Below are 6,540 nucleotides of genomic sequence, written 5' to 3' on the forward strand. Positions count from 1 at the left end.
AAGTTCAGGTGGAAAAGACGTTATTGTTGCAATTTTACTGTCTATGTTTATGTGTTGATTTGTGCTGAGAGGCGTGTCTGAAACAGAAGCATGGACAATAAAAAGTGAGCATGTGACATTTCATAAGAGCATGTTGCATGTGACGCTGCACAGTCGGGGGCAGGGGAGGGCTGCGGGGGGCGGCTGGCAATAGAAATAAATATCGCAGCTCAGTTGGTGCGTCTCCTGGCCTTCACACACTAAATACTAATAATGTACTGAACAATACCAAATACCCTCTTGCAACACAATACATAAAGTAACTAATGAGACAGGATAGTAATTTTTTAAGGTTTACTTTGATGTATTTTAAGTTAGTGGATGTGATCATTTACGGCAGAGGTCTTCAACAAGGGGGGAGGGTAGTTGTTGTGGGATCTGAGCCGAGGATGTTGTTGTGGCTTGTGCAGCCCTTTGAGACACTCGTGATTTAGGGCTATATAAGTAAACATTGAGTTGAAATTGGGGTTGATTTGATTTTTATTTAAAGGGTACGTATGAAGATTTTACACTTTTCTGACTTGTAAATATTGCTACAATGTTGGATAATCATATTAAGCGATGCCAAAGTATTAAATCATATGGTTCATGCATTTGCTCGTTTTAAAAACAGTGAATAACTACATTGTGACATCACAGTGAGGTGGATGTACTTGTTTCGGCATTACTAGTAGCTGCTGTTGGCTGCTAAACTCAGACAGAAAAGATGGAAGCATTGCGACATTTTTATAAGTTTGAGGGACCACAAGAAAAGGTAGGATAAAGTATTACTGTGTTTTCATTTCATTGTAAGATGCTCACAATGTAGTGTCGTACTGCTAAAAGTATCTTTTTTATGCAGACCGGTGAAGATATATATTGTTTATGATGTTTATTTTAGATTGTGTCTGGAAAAAAAACAGTGGTGGTGTTCGTCTTCAAAATACACAACATTGCACATTTTCAAAAGATACATTTTGGAGAGGGGTGGCGGTGCGCAAGGTTTCAATTGATGAGCACTCTCATTGCCAGTTCGCGATGAGTGGCTCAAGCTGCCAGCTGACGATTAAGGTGCCTGTCCCCATTGCCAGCCACAGCCCAAAGAGGCATCGTGGGTCCCCCCTCAATGGGCTCACCCCCCATAGGAGGGGGCATAGAAGTCGGGTTCTCTGTGAGCTGGGCAGCAGTCGAAGGCAGGGCTGTTGGCGGCCCGATCCTCGGCTACAGAAGCTAGCTCTTGGGTTGGGAACGTCACCTCGCTGGGGGGTAAGGAGCCCGAGCTGGTGTGTGAGGTGTAGAAGTTCCGGCTGGATCGAGTCGGTCTCACTTCGACACATGGCAAGGGCTCTGGAACCAGTCCTCTCGAGAGGGGCTGGACTCTCTTCCACTCTGGCGTTGCAAGTAATGAGATGCGACGGGTGGGGGCGGCAATATTTGTTGCCCCGCAGCTCAGAGCCTGCACGTTAGAGTTTAACCCAGTGGACGAAAGGGTAGCTTCCCTCCGCCTCCGGGTAGGGGGACGGGTAATGACTGTTGTTATTGCTTACGCACCAAACAGCAGCCCAGAGTACCCTCCCTTTTTGGAGTCCCTAGAGGGAGTACTAGAGAGTGCTCCCTCTGGTGATTCCCTTGTTCTACTGGGGGACTTCAACGCTCTCGTTGGCCACAACAGTGAGACCTGGAGAGGCGTATTTGGGAGAACCATCCACCCTGATCTGAACCAGAGTGATGTTTTGTTATTGGACTTTTGTAAGGCTGAAACGACGCGTCGACGTAGTCGACGTCATCGGTTACGTAAATACGTCAACGCCATTTTTGTGGGTCGACGCGTCGCATATTTACGTCACACTACCGTCATGGCGCAGCGCAAAGCAGACGATGCGAGCGGTGCGAGCGAGGGGAAAAAAGTACGCCAAAAGTCGTCAAAAGTGTGGGAGTATTTCAATAGACGGCCTAATAATGTTGTTGTATGCACACTGTGTCGAGCGGAAATGGCCTATCATAGCAGCACAACGGCTATGAACGAACATTTGAAAAGAAAACACCCGACAGCGTTCTTGCCATCACCATCAACTAGTCCAGGGGTCGGCAACCCGCGGCTCCAGAGCCGCATGCGGCTCTTTGATCACTCTGATGCGGCTCAGCTCCCGATTTTCCCGGGAGACTTCCGGATTTCAGTGCCTCTCGCAGAAAACTCCCGGGATTACTATTCTCCGATTTTCACCTTTACAGTAATAATAAGGGCATGCCATGATGGTGCAGCATTTAGCACCCTCTACAATCTGTATGAACAGCGTGCCAGCCCAGCCACTTCTTATATGCATCTTCTGCTTGCACACGTAAGTGACAGCAAGGCATACTTGGTCAACAGCCACACAGGTTACACTGACGGTGGCCATATAAAAAAACTTTAACAGTCTTACTAATAATGCGCCACACTTTGAACCAAAACCAAACAAGAATGACAAACACATTTCGGGAGAACATCTGCACCTTAACACAACATAAACACAACAGAACAAATACCCAGAATCCCATGCAGCCCTAACTCTTCCGGGTTACATTATACACCCCTGCTACCACCAAACCCCACCCCCACCCCAACCCTGCTCCCTCACACATCAACCCCCCCTGGTAAAGGTTGCCGACCCCTGAACTAGTCAATCGTCCGCGTGAGTATACGTTGTCATCATTACACAAAAACATGAATGTGTCATTTGTATCTGCGTTGTAAATTCATAAACTAAAGCACCGTTTCTGAGAGGCGCGTTTGGCGTGCCTGTTCAGTGTTTACAAAGACGCGCTCCTCTTTAACGCTAACGTTAATTAGTTGTGCAAATACATTTTACAACATTAACAGTTACATATACTATGTACAAACGAACAATTAACTTTCACTTTAATCATACTATCATATTAAACCAATTTAACAAGATAGTGTGTGTAGTTTAATTAGCCTTTTGTATTAAAGTAAGCTGTATTTGGGTATATTTAAAATGAAAATTAAACGTTGTCTCTTATGTTGCAGCAAACGACAAAGCAGTGTCCAGGATTTTATCCCAAAGAAGCATGGGACTGAATGCACACCCCAAGTGGCCGCTGAGCTGACTGATGGTGTCCTGGAAATGATGGTCATAGACATGAGGCCATTAAATATGGTAGAAGGGGAAGGGTTTCAAAAAATGATCAAACGGTTTCACTCTGGCTACACATTACCATCAAGAACCCACTTCACTAAGCTTATGGAGCAAAAATACACAAAGCAAATGAATGAAGTCAAAGCAATCCTGAAAAATGTGAAAGGAAAACTGACACAACTGATGCATGGACAAGTATGGCCACTGAAGCTTACCTTGGTGTCACCATTCACTTTGTTAATGATGAGTGGGAGCTTACCTCAATTAACTTGACAACAATGCCCCTCAAGGAAAAGCACACTGCAGAAAACATTGCCTCTTGGATTGAGGATGTTGTCAATAAGTTTGAAATAAACATAAAACAAGTACAAGACATTGTACATGACAATGCTGCAAATGTTGTTGCAGCTTTAAGAGTTCTTGAGGAAAGACATGGTGTTTCATCCCTCAGATGTGCTGGCCATACTCTACAGCTTGTAGTTAACCATGCTCTAAAGGACAACCACATCAGCAGAGCTTTAGGAGCAGCAAGAAGTTTGGTCGAGCACTTCAGAAAAAGTGAGCTGGCCAGTACAAAACTAAAGGTTAAGCAAAAACAAATGGGTTCTCCAGACCACAGCCTCATACAAGATGTGTCTGTGAGATGGAACAGTTCCTTTTACATGATTAGTCGCCTGCTTGAGCAGAGGTGGCCAACAACAGCAACTCTGTCAGATCGGGAGGATCTGCAGTCAGGAATTTCAGGAAGCTGAAATTCCTGACTGCAGATGAGTGTTTAAAAGTTCAATACAAGCTGCATGCAATAGTTCTGGAGGAGAAAAGAAGGGAAAAGGAGACAAACGCTCAACAGGGCACAGCAATGCAAGTGGAAAGACCAGATGCTGACAGGCGGCCTGTATCTTTACAAGACACACTTCTTGGCTCAGATTCAGATGAACTCAGCAACAATGAGGAAGACAACAATGACAGTAATGATGCTGAAATGGTCAGAAACGAGTTAGTGTCTTATTTTGGAGAATCCCCCATTTCCAAGGATGAAAACCCATTAAAATGGTGGAAAGAACATCAGGCAAGGTTTCCAAATCTGGCAATGCTGGCTCGGTCTTACCTCTCAGTTCCAGCCACATCGACCCCTTCTGAGCGCCTATTTTCAGCTGCTGGGAATATTGTAAACAAGAAAAGAACCAGCCTCACCCCAGAGCATGTAGACATGCTAACCTTTCTTCATTACAACTGTTAGTCACTCACTGGAATGAGTAGAATTGGTTATTGTGTACTGTGTTGGACTGGATGTTTATTTTGCACATTTTAAAAGCAATACTTAATGTTTACAGTGCTCCAGAATATTTAGATTGGCACAAATGTTTACATTGTTACAGAATGTTTTGTCATATTGTTGTCAATGTTGACTGAGTGGCCATACTTTTTTTTTTTGTAAATAAAAGCCATGCCTTTTGAAAAAACTGGCCTACATTTATTTTTTCATCTTCATTTTAAATAAAAAAAAATAATCGGTAAAAGGAAAAATAATCTATAGATTAATCGAAAAAAAAAAAAATCTATAGATTAATCGGAAAAAAAACCCCCAAATCTATAGATTAATCGATAGAAAAATAATCGTTAGCTGCAGCCTTAGACTTTTGTGTTCATCACAGATTGTCCATAACAAACACCATGTTCAACATAAGAGTGTCCATATGTGCACATGGCACCAGGACACCCTAGGCCACGGTTCAATGATCGACTTTGTGGTTGTATCATCGGATTTGCGGTCTCATGTTTTGGACACTCGGGTGAAGAGAGGGGCAGAGCTTTCAACTGATCACCAGCTGGCGGTGAGTCGGCTCCGATGGTGGGGAAGGATGCTGGACAGACCTGGCAGGCCAAAACGCATAGTGAGGGTCTGCTGGGAACGTCTGTCAGAGTCTCCTGTCAATTCTCACATCCGGGAGAACTTCGAACTTGTTATGAGGGAGGAGCTAGACATTGAGTCTGAGTGGACCATGTCCCATGCCTCTATTGTTGAGGCAGCTGATTGCAGTTGTGGCCGCAATGTGGTCAGTGCCTGCCATGGCGGTATCCCAGAACCCGCTGGTGGACACCAATGGTGAGGAATGCCGTCAAGCTGAAGAAAGAGTTCTGTCGGGTCGTTTTAGCTCATGGGACTCCGGAGGCAGCGGACAGGTACCGACAGGCCAAGCGTTGTGCGGCTTTGGCGGTTGCACAGGCAAGAATTAGGACATGGGAGTAGTTCGGAGAAGCCATAGAGAACGACTTCAGGATGGCTTCGAAGCGATTCTGGACCACCATCCGCCAGCTCAAGAGGGGGAAGCAGTGCACTGCCAACACTGTGTATAGTGAGGACGGTATGCTGCTGACGTCGACTGGGGATGTTGTGGATCGGTAGTAGGAATACTTCGAAGACCTCCTCAATCCCACCTACACGTCTTTCAGTGAGGAAACAGTGCCTGGGGACTCCGCGGTGGGCTCTCCTATTTCTGGGGCTGTTGTTGCTGAGGTAGTTAAGAATTTCCTCGGTGGCAGGGCCCCGGAAGTGGATGAGATCCGCCCGGAGTTCCTTAAGGCTCTGAATGCTGTGGGGCTGTTGTGGTTGACAAGACTCTTCAGCATTGTGTTGACATGGGGGCGGTGCCACTGGATTGGCAGACTGGGGTGGTGGTTCCTCTATTTAAAAATGGGAACCAGAGGGTGTGTTCCAAAAATCGTGGGCTCACACTCCTCAGCCTTCCCGGTAAGGTCTATTCAGGTGTACTGGAGAGGAGACTATTTCGGATAATCGAACTTCTCATTCAGGAGGAGCAGTGTGGTTTTTGTCCTGGTTGTGGAACTGAATACCAACTCTATACTCTTGGCAGGATGCATGGGAGTTTGCCCACCCAGTCTACATGTGTTTTTTGGACTTGAAGAAGGCATTTGACCGTGTCTTGTGGGGAGTGCTCAGAGATTATGGGGTATCGGACCGCCTGATTGTGGCAGTCTGCTCCCTGTATGATCAGTGTCAGAGTTTGGGCCGCATTGCCGGCAGTAAGTCAGACCCGTTTCCAGTGAGGGTTGAATTCAGCCATGGCTGCCCTTTGTCACTGATTCTGTTTACAACTTTTATGGACAGAATTTCTAAGTGCAGTCAGGGTGTTAAGGGGATCCGGTTTGGTGGCTGCAGGGTTAGGTTTCTGCTTTTTGCGGATGATGTGCTCCTACCGGCTTCATCTGGTCTGGATCTTCAGCTCTCACTGTATCGATTCGCAGCGGAGTATGAAGCGACTGGGAGGAAAAATCAGCACTTTCAAGTCCGAATCCATGGGTCCCGCCTGGAAAATCGTGGAGTGCCATGTCCGGGTTGGGGTGGAGATCCTGCCCCAAGTGG

The sequence above is a fragment of the Nerophis lumbriciformis genome, linkage group LG38 (assembly GCF_033978685.3).
Source record: "Nerophis lumbriciformis linkage group LG38, RoL_Nlum_v2.1, whole genome shotgun sequence".
In the NCBI taxonomy this organism is placed as follows: Eukaryota; Metazoa; Chordata; class Actinopteri; order Syngnathiformes; family Syngnathidae; genus Nerophis; species Nerophis lumbriciformis.